This window comes from Bombina bombina, chromosome 12, assembly GCF_027579735.1.
Source record: "Bombina bombina isolate aBomBom1 chromosome 12, aBomBom1.pri, whole genome shotgun sequence".
In the NCBI taxonomy this organism is placed as follows: Eukaryota; Metazoa; Chordata; class Amphibia; order Anura; family Bombinatoridae; genus Bombina; species Bombina bombina.
Window position 1 is genome coordinate 141,825,485 of NC_069510.1, and position 20,810 is coordinate 141,846,294.

The window sequence follows — 20,810 nt, forward strand, 5'->3', positions numbered from 1 at the left end:
AGCGTTAGAAATCTAACGACAAGACTCCAGCCGCAGAAAAAAGCCAGGAGTTAAGAGCTTTCTGGGCTAACGCCAGTTCATAAAGCTCTTAACTAATGTGCTCTAAAGTACACTAACACCCATAAACTACCTATGTACCCCTAAACCGAGGCCCCCCCCACATCGCCGCCACTCTATTAAAATTTTTAACCCCTAATCTGCCGACCGCACACCGACGCAACCTACATTATCCCTATGTACCCCTAATCTGCTGCCCCTAACATCGCTGACCCCTACATAATATTTATTAACCCCTAATCCCTCCCCCCCCAACGTCGCCGCTACCTACCTACAATTATTAACCCCTAATCTGCCGACCGGACCTCACCGCTACTCTAATAAATGTATTAACCCCTAAAGCTAAGTCTAACCCTAACACCCCCCTAAGTTAAATATAATTTAAATCTAACAAAATAAAATAAATCTTATTAATAAATTATTCCTATTTAAAGCTAAATACTTACCTGTAAAATAAACCCTAATATAGCTACAATATAAATAATAATTATATTGTAGCTATTTTAGGATTAATATTTATTTTACAGGCAACTTTGTATTTATTTTAACCAGGTACAATAGCTATTAAATAGTTAAGAACTATTTAATAGCTAAAATAGTTAAAATAATTACAAAATTACCTGTAAAATAAATCCTAACCTAAGTTACAATTAAACCTAACACTACACTATCAATAAATTAATTAAATAAACTATCTACAATTATCTACAATTAAATCAACTAAACTAGATTACAAAAAAACAAAAAACACTAAATAAAAAATAGAAAAATAAAAAAAATAAAAAAAGATTACACAAATTTTAAACTAATTACACCTACTTTAAGCCCCCTAAAAAAATAACAAAGCCCCCAAAATAAAAAAATCGGAACAGCCAATAGAATGCGAGCTCAATCTGATTGGCTGATTGGATCAGCCAATCGGATTGAACTTGAATCTGATTGGCTGATTGAATCAGCCAATCAGATTTTTCCTACCTTAATTCAGATTGGCTGATAGAATCCTATCAGCCAATCGGAATTCGAGGGATGCCATCTTGGATGACGTCATTTAAAGGAACCTTCATTCGGACTTAGGACATCGTTAGAAGAGGATGGATCCGCGTCGGCTGCTTCAAGATGGTCCCGCTCCGCGCCGGATGGAAGAAGATAGAAGATGCCGCCTGGGTGAAGATGTCTACCGGTCCGGATGCCCTCTTCTTGCCGGATAGGATGAAGACTTCGGACCCTCTTCTTGCCGGATAGGATTAAGACTTCGGACCCTCTTCTGGACGGATCGGTGATACCCGGCGTGGTGAAGATAAGGTAGGAAGATCTTCAGGGGCTTAGTGTTAGGTGTTTTAAGGGGGGTTTGGGTTAGATTAGGGGTATGTGGGTGGTGGGTTGTAATGTTGGGGGGGTATTGTATGTTTTTTTACAGGCAAAAGAGCAGAATTCTTTGGGGCATGCCCCGCAAAAGGCCATTTTAAGGGCTGGTAAGGTAAAAGAGCTGTAAAATATTTATTTTAGAATAGGGTAGGGCATTTTTTTATTTTGGGGGGCTTTGTTATTTTTTTTTAGGGGGCTTAGAGTAGGTGTAATTAGTTTAAAATTCTTGTAATCTTTTTTTATTTTTTGTAATTTAGTGTTTGTTTTTTTTAATTTAGTTTAGTTGATTTAATTGTAGATAATTGTAGATAGTTTATTTAATTAATTTATTGATAGTGTAGTGTTAGGTTTAATTGTAACTTAGGTTAGGATTTATTTTACAGGTAATTTCGTAATTATTTTAACTAGTTAACTATTAAATAGTTATTAAAATAAATACAAAGTTGCCTGTAAAATAAATATTAATCCTAAAATAGCTACAATATAATTATTATTTATATTGTAGCTATATTAGGGTTTATTTTACAGGTAAGTATTTAGCTTTAAATAGGAATAATTTATTAATTAATAATTTATTTAATAAGATTTCTTTTATTTAGTTAGATTTAAATTATATTTAACTTAAGGGGGTGTAAGTGTTAGACTTAGCTTTAGGGGTTAATACATTTATTAGAGTAGCGGTGAGGTCCGGTCGGCAGATTAGGGGTTAATAATTATAGGTAGGTGGCGGCGACGTTGGGGGCGGCAGATTAGGGGTTAATAAATATAATATAGGGGTCGGCGGTGTTAGGGGCAGCAGCTTAGGGGTACATAGGGATAACGTAGGTGTGGCGGTGTACAGAGCGGCAGATTAGGGGTTAAAAATAATATGCAGGGGTCAGCGATAGCGGGGTCCGCAGATTAGGGTTTAATAAGTGTAAGGTTAGGGGTGTTTAGACTCGGGGTACATGTTAGGGTGTTAGGTGCAGACTTAGGAAGTGTTTCCCCATAGGAAACAATGGGGCTGCGTTAGGAGCTGAACGCTGCTTTTTTGCAGGTGTTAGGTTTTTTTTCAGCTCAAACTGCCCCATTGTTTCCTATGGGGGAATCGTGCACGAGCACGTTTTTGAAGCTGGCCGCGTCCGTAAGCAACGCTGGTATTTAGAGTTGCAGTGGCGGTAAATATGCCTGAACGTTCCCTTTTTGGAGCCTAACGCAGCCCTTCTGAGAACTCTAAATACCACCGTTGTTTAAAAGGTGCGGGGGGGGGGGAAACACGCGTAGCTAACGCACCCCTTTGGCCGCAAAACTCTAAATCTAGGCGATAGTATGCTTTGTTGAACGAGCAGCAATGCACAACTGGTTTCTAACTGAACACATTGATGAGCCAATGACAATCGGTATATATGCAGGCACCAATCAGCCGCTAGACCCTAGACTCTCTGCTGCTCCTGAACTTGCCTGGATAAACCTTTCAGCAAAGGATAACAAGAGAAGGAAGCAAATTAAATAATATAAATAAATTGGAAAGTTGTATAAAATTGTATTCTCTATCTGAATCATGAAAGATACATTTTGGGTTTCATGTCCCTTTAAGAAAGGTATACCTCTGAACAGGCACAGTGGCCCTCTGAGAATTCTTGTCAAAAGCAGCCTCATTAGAGGCAAATGTGTCAAAATGGTATGTATGTATGCTTTACAAACTTGCTTAATGCAAGCTCCATTCCATTGTTGGATTAGCAGTAATAAACTAAAGGGGAGACTTTGCCGTCACCAAATAGACCTTGCAAATTAAGGCCTTAAAAAGATATGAAACCCAATTTCCTTTCATGATTCAGAGCATGCAATGATGATAGAGTATGCCATTTTAAGCAACTTTCTAATTTACTTATTATCATTTTTTTTTCGTTCTCTTGGTATCTTTGTTTGAAAAAAGAAGGAATGTAAGCTTTGGAGCTAGCCTATTTTTGGTTCAGAACCCTGGGTATCACTTGCTGATTGGTGGCTAAATTTGTGTTCTGCCTTGATGATGTATGCCACAGCAGACATTGGTGACTGAAACCTCAGAAAAGGATACCTGTCTTAAACTGGGTCAACCATGGAGAGACCTGAAAATTGTGCATTGTTCCAATATCATAATTGGTAACCTTGCCTTCTGAGTAGAACAAAATTCCTGCGCTCTCAGTGACCCCCACACTACATCCCACCATGATAGCCTGGCGTATGAAGTGATCACCACTCATCTTGGTCTGTGAAAGGAGACCACCTGAACAATAGTTTGGCGAGTCTGCCACCATGTCAGGGACTGCTTTGTGTTGAAGCCTAATAAGATTTTATAAGACAGATCTTTGTAGTCTCCATTACACTGCTGCTGTATCCTGAGCTGTAAAGAATGTAAACGAAAAATGGCAAATGGAACAACATCTGAAGCTGCTACCATGAGACCTAAGCCTTTGATCCATTGAGCTACTGGAGTAAGGGAAGAGAGTTATAGAAGAACACACAGCTTCTGCAACTTCAGTCTGTGCGGTTCCATTAGAGAGAGTCTCATTGACACTAAATATGTTATGCAACCCAGGAAGGAAACCCTAGTCTAAGGAGTTGGAGTTAATAAGCTATTTTAAAAGATGATTTCCCAACAGTGATTGTGAAGAAACTGAAGAAGTATGCTCCCTTGTCATCTGCACAGAGGGTGCCTGTAACTAAAACAATGTATGCTTACCTGTGTGGTGAGAATCCATGGTCCCTTACTCCTGGGAATTACTCTTCTCTATCAATAGGAAGAGACAAAGATTCCCAAACTCCAAGAGAGTTAAGAAAAAGTAATAGTAGCCATTAAAGGAGCAGGGGAAAATATGTGCTCAAGAAGAAAAACATAAATTATGCTTACCTGATAATTTCATTTTGAGAGGAGGAGAGTCCACGGCTCCATTCATTAGGAGGAGGCAAAGACACCCCAACCAAAGGCTATCTCAAAAAAATTAGGCAGACACTCAGAAATCAATTTGAATCAAAATTTCTTTACAATAGGCAGCAGCACATACAGAGCAACGTTTCGGGGTAAGTTACCCCCTCCTCAGGCTCAATACAAACAAATGCCAAATGTACATCTTATATAGCCAAATAGACCCACCCCCAATTAACAATTATGACATCATCAAAAGAAAGAAAGAAAAACATAATTTATGCTTACCTGATAAATTCCTTTCTTCTGTTGTGTGATCAGTCCACGGGTCATCATTACTTCTGGGATATAACTCCTCCCCAACAGGAAATGCAAGAGGATTCACCCAGCAGAGCTGCATATAGCTCCTCCCCCCTACGTCAGTCCCAGTCATTCGACCAAGAATCAACGAGAAAGGAGTAACCAAGGGTGAAGTGGTGACTGGAGTATAATTTAAAAGATATTTACCTGCCTTAAAACAGGGCGGGCCGTGGACTGATCACACAACAGAAGAAAGGAATTTATCAGGTAAGCATAAATTATGTTTTCTTCTGTTATGTGTGATCAGTCCACGGGTCATCATTACTTCTGGGATACCAATACCAAAGCAAAAGTACACGGATGACGGGAGGGATAGGCAGGCTCATTATATAGAAGGAACCACTGCCTGAAGAACCTTTCTCCCAAAAATAGCCTCCGAAGAAGCAAAAGTGTCAAATTTGTAAAATTTGGAAAAAGTATGAAGCGAAGACCAAGTTGCAGCCTTGCAAATCTGTTCAACAGAGGCCTCATTCTTAAAGGCCCAAGTGGAAGCCACAGCTCTAGTGGAGTGAGCTGTAATTCTTTCAGGAGGCTGCTGACCAGCAGTCTCATAGGCTAAACGTATTATGCTACGAAGCCAAAAAGAGAGAGAGGTAGCAGAAGCTTTTTGACCTCTCCTCTGTCCAGAATAAACGACAAACAGGGAAGAAGTTTGGCGAAAATCTTTAGTTGCCTGCAAGTAGAACTTGAGGGCACGAACTACATCCAGATTGTGTAGAAGACGTTCCTTCTTTGAAGAAGGATTTGGACACAAGGATGGAACAACAATCTCTTGATTGATATTCCTGTTAGTGACCACCTTAGGTAAGAACCCAGGTTTAGTACGCAGAACTACCTTGTCTGAGTGAAAAATCAGATAAGGAGAATCACAATGTAAGGCTGATAACTCAGAGACTCTTCGAGCCGAGGAAATAGCCATTAAAAACAGAACTTTCCAAGATAACAATTTTATATCAATGGAATGAAGGGGTTCAAATGGAACACCCTGTAAAACGTTAAGAACTAAGTTTAAACTCCATGGCGGAGCAACAGCTTTAAACACAGGCTTGATCCTAGCTAAAGCCTGACAAAAAGCCTGGACGTCTGGACTTTCTGACAGACGCCTGTGTAACAAGATGGACAGAGCTGAAATCTGTCCCTTTAATGAACTAGCTGATAAACCCTTTTCTAACCCTTCTTGTAGAAAAGACAATATCCTAGAGATCCTAACCTTACTCCAGGAGTAATGTTTGGATTCGCACCAGTATAGGTATTTACGCCATATTTTATGGTAAATCTTTCTGGTAACAGGCTTCCTAGCCTGTATCAGGGTATCAATAACCGACTCAGAAAAACCACGTTTTGATAAAATCAAACGTTCAATTTCCAAGCAGTCAGCTTCAGAGAAGTTAGATTTTGATGTTTGAATGGACCCTGTATCAGAAGGTCCTGTCTTAGAGGTAGAGACCAAGGCGGACAGGATGACATGTCCACTAGATCTGCATACCAAGTCCTGCGTGGCCATGCAGGCGCTATTAGAATCACTGATGCTCTCTCCTGCTTGATTTTGGCAATCAATCGAGGAAGCAGCGGAAAGGGTGGAAACACATAAGCCATCCCGAAGTTCCAAGGTGCTGTCAAAGCATCTATCAGAACCGCTCCCGGATCCCTGGATCTGGACCCGTAGCGAGGAAGTTTGGCGTTCTGGCGAGACGCCATGAGATCTATCTCTGGTTTGCCCCAACGTCGAAGTATTTGGGCAAAGACCTCCGGATGAAGTTCCCACTCCCCCGGATGAAAAGTCTGGCGACTCAAGAAATCCGCCTCCCAGTTCTCCACTCCCGGGATGTGGATTGCTGACAGGTGGCAAGAGTGAGACTCTGCCCAGCGAATTATCTTTGATACTTCCACCATTGCTAGGGAGCTTCTTGTCCCTCCCTGATGGTTGATGTAAGCTACAGTCGTGATGTTGTCCGACTGAAACCTGATGAACCCCCGAGTTGTTAATTGGGGCCAAGCTAGAAGGGCATTGAGAACTGCCCTCAATTCCAGAATGTTTATTGGAAGGAGACTCTCCTCCTGATTCCATAGTCCCTGAGCCTTCAGAGAATTCCAGACAGCGCCCCAACCTAGTAGGCTGGCGTCTGTTGTTACAATTGTCCAGTCTGGCCTGCTGAATGGCATCCCCCTGGACAGGTGTGGCCGATGAAGCCACCATAGAAGAGAATTTCTGGTCTCTTGATTCAGATTCAGAGTAGGGGACAAATCTGAGTAATCCCCATTCCACTGACTTAGCATGCATAATTGCAGAGGTCTGAGGTGTAGGCGTGCAAAAGGTACTATGTCCATTGCCGCTACCATTAAGCCGATCACCTCCATGCATTGAGCTACTGACGGGTGTTGAATGGAATGAAGGACACGGCATGCATTTTGAAGCTTTGTTAACCTGTCCTCTGTCAGGTAAATCTTCATTTCTACAGAATCTATAAGAGTCCCCAAGAATGGAACTCTTGTGAGAGGAAAAAGAGAACTCTTCTTTTCGTTCACTTTCCATCCATGCGACCTTAGAAATGCCAGAACTAACTCTGTATGAGACTTGGCAGTTTGAAAGCTTGAAGCTTGTATTAGAATGTCGTCTAGGTATGGAGCTACCGAAATCCCTCGCGGTCTTAGTACCGCCAGAAGGGCACCCAGAACCTTTGTGAAGATTCTTGGAGCCGTAGCCAATCCGAATGGAAGAGCTACAAACTGGTAGTGCCTGTCTAAGAAGGCAAACCTTAGATACCGGTGATGATCTTTGTGGATCGGTATGTGAAGGTAAGCATCCTTTAAATCCACTGTGGTCATGTACTGACCCTCTTGGATCATGGGTAAGATTGTCCGAATAGTTTCCATTTTGAACGATGGAACTCTTAGGAATTTGTTTAGAATCTTTAAATCTAAGATTGGCCTGAAAGTTCCCTCTTTTTTGGGAACCACAAACAGGTTTGAGTAGAACCCTTGTCCTTGTTCCGACCGCGGAACCGGATGGATCACTCCCATTATTAACAGATCTTGTACGCAGCGTAGAAACGCTTCTTTCTTTATCTGGTTTGTTGACAACCTTGACAGATGAAATCTCCCTCTTGGGGGAGATAATTTGAAGTCTAGAAGGTATCCCTGAGATATGATCTCTAGTGCCCAGGGATCCTGAACATCTCTTGCCCAGGCCTGGGCGAAGAGAGAGAGTCTGCCCCCCACTAGATCCGGTCCCGGATCGGGGGCTCTCGGTTCATGCTGTCTTTGGGGCAGCAGCAGGTTTCCTGGCCTGCTTGCTCTTGTTCCAGGACTGGTTAGGCTTCCAGCCTTGCCTGTAACGAGCAACAGCTCCTTCCTGTTTTGGTGCAGTGGAGGTTGATGCTGCTCCTGTTTTGAAGTTCCGAAAGGGACGAAAATTAGACTGTCTAGCCTTAGCTTTGGCTTTGTCTTGAGGTAGGGCGTGGCCCTTACCTCCTGTAATGTCAGCGATAATCTCTTTCAAACCGGGCCCAAATAAAGACTGCCCCTTGAAAGGTATATTAAGTAATTTGGACTTAGAAGTAACATCAGCTGACCAGGATTTTAGCCACAGCGCCCTACGTGCCTGTATGGCGAATCCTGAGTTCTTAGCCGTAAGTTTGGTTAAATGTACTACGGCCTCCGAAATGAAGGAATTAGCTAGTTTAAGGACTCTAAGCCTGTCCGTAATGTCGTCTAGCGTAGATGAACTAAGGTTCTCTTCAAGCGACTCAATCCAAAATGCTGCCGCAGCCGTAATCGGCGCGATACATGCAAGGGGTTGTAATATAAAACCTTGTTGAACAAACATTTTCTTAAGGTAACCCTCTAATTTTTTATCCATTGGATCTGAGAAAGCACAGCTATCCTCCACCGGGATAGTGGTACGCTTAGCTAAAGTAGAAACTGCTCCCTCCACCTTGGGGACCGTTTGCCATAAGTCCCGAGTGGTGGCGTCTATTGGAAACATCTTTCTAAATATTGGAGGGGGTGAGAACGGCACACCGGGTCTATCCCACTCCTTAGTAACAATTTCAGTTAGTCTCTTAGGTATAGGAAAAACGTCAGTACTCGCCGGTACCGCAAAGTATTTATCCAACCTACACAGTTTCTCTGGTATTGCAACGGTGTTACAATCGTTGAGAGCTGCTAAGACCTCCCCTAGTAATACACGGAGGTTCTCCAATTTAAATTTAAAATTTGAAATATCTGAGTCCAATCTGTTTGGATCAGAACCGTCACCCACAGAATGAAGCTCTCCGTCCTCATGCTCTGCGAGCTGTGACGCAGTATCAGACATGGCCCTAGCATTGTCAGCGCACTCTGTTCTCACCCCAGAGTGATCACGCTTGCCTCTTAGTTCTGGTAATTTAGACAAAACTTCAGTCATAACAGTAGCCATATCTTGTAATGTTATCTGTAATGGCCGCCCAGATGTACTAGGCGCCAAAATATCACGCACCTCCCGGGCGGGAGATGCAGGTACTGCCGCGTGAGGCGAGTTAGTCGGCATAACTCTCCCCTCGCTGTTTGGTGAAATTTGTTCACATTGTACAGATTGACTTTTATTTAAAGTAGCATCAATACAGTTAGTACATAAATTTCTATTGGGCTCCACCTTGGCATTGGAACAAATGACACAGATATCTTCCTCTGAGTCAGACATGTTTAACACACTAGCAAAAAACTTACAACTTGGTTATAATCTTTTTTAGCAAAAAACGTACTGTGCCTCAAAGAGGTACTAACGATTAAATGACAGTTGAAATAATGAACTGAAAAACAGTTATAGCATCAAACTTTAAAACAACAAAACTTTTAGCAAAGGTTTGTTTAGTAAAATAACAATAATTAAATTTGACATAAAAAATACAAAGCAACGTTTTTATTCACAGTCACTATAAGAATTCTCACAGCTCTGCTGAGAGAATTTACCTCCCTTCAAAGAAGTTTGAAGACCCCTGAGATCTATCAGAGATGAACCGGATCATGCAGGAAATATAAAAGTAACTGACTGGTATTTTTTGATGCGTAGCAAAGAGCGCCAAAAACGGCCCCTCCCTCTCCCACACAGCAGTGAAGAGAAACGAAACTGTCACAATTAAAGCAAAAAAACTGCCAAGTGGAAAATAATGCCCAAATATTTATTCACACAGTACCTCAGCAATGTAAACGATTCTACATTCCAGCAAAAACGTTTAACATGATAAATAGTTATTAAAAAGGATTAGTGACCTTTAACAGAGTAGTTCCGGTGAAATACCATCCCCAGAATACTGAAGTGTATACATACATGTCATTTTAACGGTATGGCAGGATTTTCTCATCAATTCCATTCAGAAAATAAAAACTGCTACATACCTCAATGCAGATTCATCTGCCCGCTGTCCCCTGATCTGAAGCCTTTACCTCCCTCAGATGGCCGAGAACAGCAATATGATCTTAACTACTCCGGTTAAAATCATAGTAAAAAACTCTGACAGATTCTTCCTCAAACTCTGCCAGAGAAGTAATAACACGCTCCGGTGCTATTTTAAAATAACAAACTTTTGATTGAAGTCATAAAAACTAAGTATAATCACCATAGTCCTCTCACACATCCTATCTAGTCGTTGGGTGCAAGAGAATGACTGGGACTGACGTAGGGGGGAGGAGCTATATGCAGCTCTGCTGGGTGAATCCTCTTGCATTTCCTGTTGGGGAGGAGTTATATCCCAGAAGTAATGATGACCCGTGGACTGATCACACATAACAGAAGAAATACATCTCTTGTGCAACATTCAATTAATAACACTAGACAACCAATCTCATCTAATCTGATATTTAAGCATGACAAATCACCACTTCTCATGCCTCACTCTCTGCTAATACCTTAAACGCATATCATACACATTTCATACATTTGAGATATTTATTGTTATGTTATTAATATTTATTTTTTTGTTTTTTTGTTTTTTTATTATTATTTCTTTATTATTGTTACTTATTATCCTTTCTCTAATCTAAAAAGTATTAAAACAGACCTGCCAAATGATATTCTCTATTAAGCCCCCTAGGATGTAATGTGCTAAGTCTATGTATCCACATAGCTTCCTTTTTTAGCAACATCCTTTCCCTGTCAAAGCCAATAGAACCTTTTGAAACAGAGTCAAGTATCATAAATCTCAACTGATTCACCTGGTGTCCCCTCTCAAAAAAATGAAAGGGGACCGGAAGGTGTCTCATTTTGGAGTTCCTAATAGTAGACTTATGTTGGGTGAGTCGCTCCTTAACACTCTGTGTCGTCTCACCGACATATAATAGTCCACACGGACACTTAAGAGCATACACCACATAAGCTGATTTACAGGTGAAATGGCCTTTAATATGAAAGATTTTTCCTGAATGGGGATGACTTATTGTGTTACCCTTAATAATGCTATTGCAATGAGAGCAGTTAAGACAGGGAAAAGTCCCATTCTCAATAGGTCGAAAAACCCTTTGTACATTTTTCATGGATTTTACCTTAGCCCTAACTAATTGCTTTCCAATAGAATTACCCTTTCTAAAAGATGAAAAAGGTGGTAATTTAAACTCCCTAATTTCAGGCATAGAATCCCTTAACATAAACCAATTCTTACAAATCACTCTATGTAATTTGACACTCATATTGCTAAAATTAGAAACAAAGGCCAATTTCTTAGACTCATCTCCATTTTTCTTAGGTTGAAGATTGATAGACTCTAATTCCCCACAAGAATAACCTCTTTCTTGAAACCTCATACGCATCTCATCTAAGCGCAATGAACAGGTTAAGGGGTCTGAGACTATCCTCTTCACTCTAAGCAATTGAGATCTTGGTACACTCTTGAAAACTCTTGGCGGGTGATGGCTTTGACGGGACAATAAGGTATTCTTGTCAGTAGGCTTTCTAAAAATGTCTGTCTCAAAATGGTTGCCAGCACGCATGACAACAGTGTCTAGGAAAGCCACACTCTCAGTATGATAATTAGCAGTAAATTTTACTGCTGGCACCTTATTTTCTATTCTTAAACGGAGTGCCTCAATGGATTCAATGTCGCCCTGCCAAATGATAAACAGATCATCTATATAGCGCCACCAAGCCAAACACTTATGAAACTCAGGATCAATATATATCACTTGTTCCTCCAATTGATCCATATAGAGGCAGGCGTAGGCAGGAGCAACATTTGAACGCATTGAGGTACCCCGTAACTGCAGAAAAAATCTGTCATCAAAAGAAAAATAGTTGTGAGTTAACACTAGTTCTAATAACTCCATAAAGAAGTTAATTTGTCTATCAGAATATTTGGCTGACCGCATCAGAGAAGACCAGACACTGTTTAAACCATCAGCATGGGGGATTATAGTATACAGACTATTTACATCCCAAGTAGCCAAAATGATATCCTCTGGAAGGTCAGTCAAACTTCTGATTTTACTTAGAAAATCACTAGTGTCTTTCAAGAAAGATCGTCCCTGTCTTACTAGAGGAGTAAAAACCTTTTCCAAAAATTTAGCAATTGGACTGAACAAGGAGTCAATGGAGGCCACTATGGGCCTACCCGGTGGATCATAAAGATCCTTTTGTATTTTAGGTAATACATAGAAATTAGGGGTTTTAGGATTCTGGTTAAACAAATAATCAAACATTTTTTCACTAATTATTTAATCATCAACAGCTGTTTTAAGTATCTCCCTAACTCTAGTCATGAACCCAAACAAAGGATCACAATCAAGTTCCTTATATACCCCTTGATCATTCAATTGTCTTAAAATTTCACCTTTGTATTTTGATGTATCCATAACGACAATTGCTCCGCCCTTGTCCGCTCCTTTAATGGTAATGTGAGAATTTTGTTTTAAATTCTCAAGGGCAGTCTTTTCAGCAATTGTCAAGTTATGTTTTACATCCAAATACGAGGACTTATTAACCAAATTTTCAAAATCCTTATTCACAAAATTAATAAATGTGTCAACAGAATGGTTATATACAGTAGGGGTAAATTGACTCTGAACACGTAAACCAAATACAGATGGATCCAAAATGCATTTGTCCATTTGAGAGCCGTTATCAATCACAGGTTCAGATTCCCCAAAAAAAGCTTTTAGTTTAATAGTCCTGTATAGACGATGTAAATCTAGCTGTAATTGAAAAGTGTCCACCTCCTCCACAGGGCAATAAGTAAGACCTTTAGATAAAACAGAAAGTTCTGCAGCAGAAAGTACATAACTTGAGATATTGATAACATTATTGGTATTACCTATTTCTTTGCTCGGCGTACTCGCCGTTGCATGCCCTGGCTCTGACTTCCTTGCTCGTTTTTGGCTCTGTTTCCTCTTTCGCTTGGAGCTGGACTGTCGTCCCCCGAGGAGGTTGAAGAGGAGCTTGTATCCGTTGAGGCCGGATCATTTGTGGCTTTTTTCCCCCGTTGTGGCTTCCATGCTTTCGCCCGGGGTCGATTCTGAAAGCCTCCCGATAGCCAACGATAGACATTTCCTGCTGCGTAGTCAGACTCGTCACGTCTGAACTTCCGGCGCTTACGTTCCTCCACTTCCTTCCGGAACGTAGCTGTGCCGTCCTTAGCCGTCTGAACCAGCTGTTTGAAGTCATCTTCAGTCGACGCCTCACGAAGAAGCTCCTCCTGCATCTTAACCCTTTCCTCCAGGGTGAGTAACTCCATCTTGGAAAATTTGATATTTAGAATCATTAGGTCAAAGCTGCATTTATTCAGGATCTGTTGATATCTTTGGCTAAATTCAGCATTGTCCTTAAAGAAAGTAGGTTGCAGTCTTGAGCGCATTCCTCTTGGGATGCGCTTAACCCGGTGGTATTCAGCTAACGTAGAAGAATGTAGTTGAATACTACACTGTCACTTGACAAGTTTTTCCAAATCTTTGGAATATAGGTCTTTATCCGGTGCCGTTAAAAACTCCCTGGGTCCCAGAGCAAATGTGGCAATGCGTGCGGCATCCTCTTCAGAGTAGGAAAAAACCCCAGATTCAGAGGTAGAGCTAGGAGTGTTGCTTTTTTCCGCCATGTCTTTAATTAGTGCAATTTAAGCACCCGAAAGGGTCCTCACCTCACCCAGGACAAAATGCAATATTCACAGCTTTGCAAAACGTAGAGGGCTTACATACATCCCCCACTTCCCTCATCTCCCAGTCATTCTGCCGAGGGAACAAGGAACAGTAGAAGAAATATCAGAGTATAAATTGTGCCAGAAGATGAATTAAATTTAGGTCTGCCCATCGGAGATACGGGCTGGAGCAGTTGACTCTCCTCCCCTTGATAGAAATGAAATTATCAGGTAAGCATAATTTATGTTTTCCATCTAAAGGGGAGGAGTGTCCACAGCTTCATTCATTATTGTTGGGAAACATATACCCAAGCACTAGAGGACACTGAATGAAACCGGAAAGGAAAAGGCGGACCCTAATCTGAGGGCACCACAGCCTGCAAAACCTTTCTCCCAAAACAGCTTCCACAGAAGCAAAAACATCAAATTTGTAAAATTTTGTAAAAGTGTGTAAGGAGGACCAGGTAGTCACCTTACAAATTTGCTCCATAGAGGCCTCATTCTTGAAGTCCCAAGACAAAGCCACAGCTCTAGTTGAATGAGCCGTGATCCTTCGAGGAGGCTTATGTCCCGCTGTCTCATAGGCCAAGTAAATCAAGCTCCTCAACCAAAAGGACAAACAAGTAGAAGAGGCTTTCTGCCCCTTGCGCTTCCCTGAATACACCACAAAAAGAGATGTAGATTGTCTAAAATCCTTTGTAGCCTGAAGATAAAACTGCAGGGCACATACCACATCCAGATTGTGAAGCAACCTCTCCTTAGAAGAAGGTTTAGGACACAAAGAAGGAACCACGATTTCCTGATTGATGTTACGGTTAGACACCACCTTGAGAAGAAACCCCAAACCAGTGCGAAGCACAGCCTTATCCGCATGAAAAACCTGTGTGCTGATGCAATGGCCAACAGGAAGAGAACCTTCCAGAACAGAATCTTAATGTAAATGGGATTCATAGGCTCAAATTAAACCTTCTGCAATACCTTAAGGACCAAGTTTAGGCGCCATGGGGGAGCAGACTGTCTAAAGAAAGGTCTGATTCTAGACAGAGCCTGAACAAAAGATTGGATGTCAGGGAGCTCAGCAAGCCTCCTATGCAACAAGACTGATAATGCCGAAATCTGTCCCTTTAAGGAGCTGGCGAGAAGAACCTTCTCCAAACCGTATTGGAGAAAGGACATAATCCTGGATACCTTCACCTTATGCCAAGGATATCCATGCTTCTCCCACCAGGACAAGTAAGTCCTCCACATCTTATGGTAGATGTGATGAGTGACTGGCTTCCTTGCCTTAATTAGAGTATCAATCACACTTTGAGGCCAAGGCTAGGCATTTAATTTCCACGTCAGCCTCAGAGAATCAAGATTTTGATGTTGAAAAGGGCTCTGTTCCAGCAGATCCCTGCAACAGGGTAACCTCCACAGGGGAGAGGATGCCATTCAAACCAAATCCGCAAACCATGTCCTCTGCGGCCACGTTGGAGCAATCAGAATGGCTGAAGCCCTCTCCTGTTTGATGTGTGCCACTATACAAGGTAGAAGTGGTAACGGGGAAAAATGTAAGCTAGGCTGAATCCCAACGCGCCACTTAGGCATCTATCAGCACTGTCTGTGGATGGACCTCAACCCGTAACGGGGTAGCTTACAATTGAGTCTGGACGCCATGAGATCTATCTCCAGCGTTACCCACCTGAGACCAATCTCTGCAAACACTTCGGGGTGAAGAGACCATTCCCCCGGATGGAAAGATTGCCTGCTGAGAAAGTCTGCTTCCCAGTTATCCACAGCTGGAATGTGAATCACTGAGAGCGAGCAGCTATGGGACTCAGCCCACTCCAATATCCGAGACACTTCCCTCATGCCTAGGGAGCTCCTTGAACCCCCCTGATGGTTGATGCAAGCCACCGAGGTTATGTTGTTGGTCTGGAATCTGAATATGAAGCTGAACGTCCCCAGAGGAGGCCATGCCTTCAGAGCATTGTAGATTGCTCAGAGTTCCAGAATATTTATCAGGAAGAGAGACTCCTCCCAGGACGGTCTCAAGAAGGATGTCCCCATGGACAGTTGATTCGGAAGGATAAAACCCAAGAGAGGGAAATCCGAGTCCGAGCATCCATGGATATCTGCTGTGATAGATCTGAATAATTGCTGTTCCACTGTATCAACATGCACAATTGAAGAGGCCTGAGATGGAACCTGGCGAATGGAATGAAGATGGAGACCATGAGTCGATCACCTCCATACACTGAGCCACCGAGGGGCTTGAGGAGGATTGAAGGGCAAGACAAGAGGACACAATCTTCCGGCGTTGATGGTCTCTGAGAAATATCTTCATGGACAGAGAGTCTATTAACGTGCCCAGGAACTCCACCCTCTTGCTGGGAACCAGGGAACTATTTCCTGAGTTGTTCTTCCAACCGTGAGATTGTAGCAGAAGAAGAAGCATCCTCAAATGATCCTCTACGAGACTGAGTTACGGCGCCTTGACTAGGATGTCGTCCAGATAGGGCGCCACAGCAATGCCTCTGGATCTGGCCACTGCAAGCATTTGACAGGAGGAATCTGCCCCTGGGCGGATGGAATCTGAACCCTATTCTGTAACCCTGGACGACAACATCCAGAACCCAAAGATCCTGAATGTCCTGCAACCAGGCTTCTGAGAAGAGAGATAATCTGCCCCCTACTTGGTCTGGAGACTGGTTAGGGGCCGTCCCTTCATGCCGATTTTGTCTTGGCGGGCTTCTTGCTCTGCTTAGACTTGTTCCAAAAATGAGCCGGTTTCAAAGTTTCCTTGGCGGGCTGCTGGCGCTGCGCCTTGTCTGCATGAAAGGGATGAAAAGTAGATATTTCTTATCCTGCAGTAGAAAATCTTCCTTGCCTCCAGTAACCATGGATATCATCTAATCCAATCTTGGACCGAATATTATCTTTCCTTGAAAAGGCAGGGACAACAGCCTCGACTTAGAGGTCATGTCCGCAGACCAAGACTTTAGCACAGAGCCCTGCGAGCTAAAACGGAAAAACTTGACACCTTAACGTTCAGGCGAATAAATTTGCATATTGGCATCACATATGATAGAATTGGCGATTTGCAGAGCCTTAATCTTATCCTGTGTCTAGTCGATGGAAGTCTCCCCCTTGACCATTCCACACAGGGATTCACACCAATATGTTGCAGCTCTGGCTGAAAATCAAACCCCGTGTTTTGAAACACTTTCCTTAACATGTTTTCCAACTTTTTATCCATGGGCTTTTTAAACGACAAAGTATATTCAAGGGGAATAGTTGTCCACTTTGCGAGCGTGGAGATAGCACCATCCACCATAGGGACAGTACCCCACAGCTCAAGCTGAGAGTCCGGAACGGGGAACAGTTTCTTAAAGGAAGAAGGGGAAAAGGAAGAACCTAATAGCTCCCATTCATTCTTAATAATATTTGCCATCTTAACAGGAACCGGGAAGGCCTGAGGTATCACCCTGTCCTCATATACCTTATAAAGTTTAGGAATCACAGGTTCTTCTGGAAGTTTTGGTTCCTGAACTTCCAGAGTAGCAAGCAATTGTTTCAGCAAAAAGCGCAAATTTTCCATCCTAAACCTAAAGTCAGGCTCCTCCGCAGCCGGAGGTTTAGATGACACGGACTCTGACCCAGAAGGGACCTCCTCCAAATAGTCGGAGTGGGCCTCGCCATATGCTTCTGATCTTTCCACAGGCGGAGACAACCCCTGGGCCGTGCCGCCATGATACGCCCTACGCTTGCACTTAGCAGAAGTGGTAAGGCATGGATCACTTTTGATACCGCCGTTTGCAGTTGATCCGCAAAATCTGACGGGCAATGAATCTCTCCTGCAGGAGTAATGGTTGGACCCTGGGCACTGCATGTGCAATTGTAGATGGATGCAGGGAACGCACCTCACGGGATAGAGAACCCTCAGAGGTGGATGGCTCAGTATTACTAGACATCTGTTTGCTTTTAGATGTCATAACCTTATTAAGGCATGTGGAACATAGTTGAGCAGGTTGATCTACCATAACTTCCTCACAATAAACACAGGAATGAGACCTTGTTAAAGAGGGAGAACCCTCCAACGTGTCAGAGCCCTCCATAGCTTGCATTGTTATTACAAACTACATTAAACTTAATAATTTGGCACCTTTATACCTCCAATGGCCGGGGCAATCACCAGCTCCTATGACCCGTACTACAGAAACCTTTCTGTCTCCTGTGCCGCTGATCAACATAGAAGAGAGATAGCCACACCCGGTCACATAGAATGCCTGACAGGACTGCCCCTGCCTAAGGAGAAAATGTGCCAAAAAATGGCCGTGCAATACTCCCATAAGTCATCTGAAAGTTCCACACATTGCCAGAGCCACATCTCGCACATAACGCAGCAATGACACAATAAACAATATCATGTATAACCCCCCCCCGTTCAATAATCCCCTTCCCAGGGATATTAACCCTTGATTCTTTAAGATAAAGGCATCACACTGTGACCCTGTCTTCCATGTTATCATTTATGTAATAAAAAAATGAAACAATCTTACCAGAATCTATGCCATGGAACAGGAACACGACCCTTCAAGTGTGACAGGTTAGTAGCCTCGCTCCTTACATGGACAAAGCAGGCAGTGAAACTTGTCAATGCTGATTGCATGTGGAGCTGTTAATATGAGTCGGAATGGTTTCGTAGAAAGACTCTCCCTGCCTCTCTAGACTCTAACTTTCGCCCAGGCTCTTACTGAGAGGCTGGCAGGACTAATTAAAACTCCAGTCCCAATGCGAAGAGTACTACCCTCCATAAGAGAATATACTGTGACAAAAAGGCAAAGAATGACTGGGGGATGAGGGAAGTGGGGGAGGTATTTAAGCCTTTGGCTGGGGTGTCTTTGCCTCCTCCTGGTGGCCAGGTCCATAATTCCTAACAGTAATGAATGAAGCTGTGGACTCTCCTCCCCTTTAGATGGAAGAGAGCTGTGGACTCTCACAGTGACCACCATAAAATAAATTAATTCATCACGTAAGCAAAAATTATATTTTCTTTCATACAGGAGGTGACATTCCCTGATCCATTACTACTTGGAACTAATACCCAAGCAGTAGAGTCCACACGTATTATCATAAAGGGAGGGGTTTAAAAACATTTTTTTTCACTGAGAAATTAAATCCACAACCCCAATAAAAATTATCTCTATTTTTTTTTAAGCACTTAAAATAAATCAAAAAGGCCTATTAAAGGTTGAAAGTATGCAAAGAAGACCAAGTAGCTGCCTTGCAAATCTAATCAACTGAAGACTCATTTGTGAAGGTCCAAGAAGTGGCTGTAATGCTCGTGGGATATTCCACTATCAGACCAAACTTGGCCAGTAGTCGTCTTATCCCCGCATCAAGCTAAAATGATAGGGAATAGCCCAGAGCAGAGAAAGTTTGCAAAATGAGGTAAGCGGTACTCACAGTAGGCAGGGTAGTCTTTGGCAGCAAGAGGAGGGAAATCCAGCGGTATGGCAGTTCAAGGATAAACCAATAGAAGGACCGGAAATAGTCAGGAAGCAGTAATAAAGGAATTCAGTGATATAACAGTTCAGGGATAAACCAATAGAATAGTCAGGCAGTCAGGCAGGCAGAGTTCGGTAACAGTATAGCAATCCAATAGTTCAAGGGTTAAAGTGACACTGAACCCAAATTTTTTATTTTGTGATTCAGATAGAGCATGCAATTTTTTTTTTAAATATTGTTTATTAACCAACAAAGGCAGTATTGTACAATGCTACAAGCAGAAGTCATAACAGTTACAAAAATGATAAAGCAAAAAGAATTACTGTCTTCTGATATTTCAGACAATTTTAACAAATCAAGACTTATTAAATAACTTCAAACACAAAATCCTCCTCAAGGAAGGTTTACTATCATTATAGTCTAAATCAAAGAAGAAAATAATTATCTTGATTCGCCTTATGTTGGCATTTTTTTTTCCCCTTTCCCCCCCTTTCCCCCCTCCAATATCCCCACCACAGAATTAAATTATAATTTATACAATAAATGATAAAAAAAAAAAAAAAAAAAATATTTAAGGAAGGAGTAACCATCTCTCTCCCTGCTCCATCTACCATATGCCTAAAAGGACTAATTCAGAATTTTGAAATGGAAAAATCATATATTCCATTTCAGTTTCAGGCAGTGTTTTAATATACACAGACCATTTACTGAAAAAATTCCTTATGTCATTTTCATTGTCTATGTTTGTATCCTTTTGTTCCAGTAGGCACTGTTTTTTCAGACAATTCTGAATTTCCGAGACACTGGGTACAGAACGCATTTTCCATTTTTTGCATATTAAGTATCTGGTAGCTAAAATAGTCATAGCTACCAGCTTATCATTAGGATGGTGTCTGTTTAAATTGTCAATGCATAAAATAATCTGATATAAAGACAAGGTCACTGGGGGAATTTTCAACACCCTATTCAACCAATATTCTACCTTGCGCCACAAGTTTCTAATTTTTGGACAGGACCAGAACATATGTTCAAGGTCAGCTGCTGGAAATGAGCACTTAGGACATTTGTCAAAATCTAGGTTGTGCACCCTACGGCCCTTATCCGGAGTGAAGTATGCCCTGTGAAGCAATTTAATATGCGCTTCCCGCCAAGTAGCTGAGAGAGTTATCGTTGCCACTTTCCTTATAGAGTGTTGAAAAATTTTTGAATCCACCATATTCGGATCTGAAAGTGAGATCCATGTTGACACTAGCCTTGCCAAAGTTAAAGTTCCCCTGTGAGTACCAAGTAGGCGATAGCACAACGAAATAGACATCTGGTCAGTTCCCATAAGTTTAAACCAATTTTCCAAGTTGCCCAGCTTCCAGCACCATCCTACTTCTCTGGTTATTTCAGAGAGAAAGTGCCTTATCTGCAGATAGGCGAAGAAATCCTTATTAGGTAAATTAAATTCCTCTCTCAGCTCTTCAAATGTTTTAATAGATTTTCTATCCCCATCTCTCAGTAGGGATAATTTGTTTAGGCCATTCTTATGCCATCTACGGAAAACCTCAGAA

The 20,810-nt window shown here is 42.0% G+C and overlaps 1 protein-coding gene across 1 annotated transcript in view; it reads right to left on the bottom strand.

The window, feature by feature from the left end:
• The window catches only part of PAPPA (pappalysin 1), a 1,503,354-nt gene that overhangs the window by 548,668 nt on the left and 933,876 nt on the right, over nucleotides 1-20,810 (bottom strand). The window lies entirely within an intron of this gene.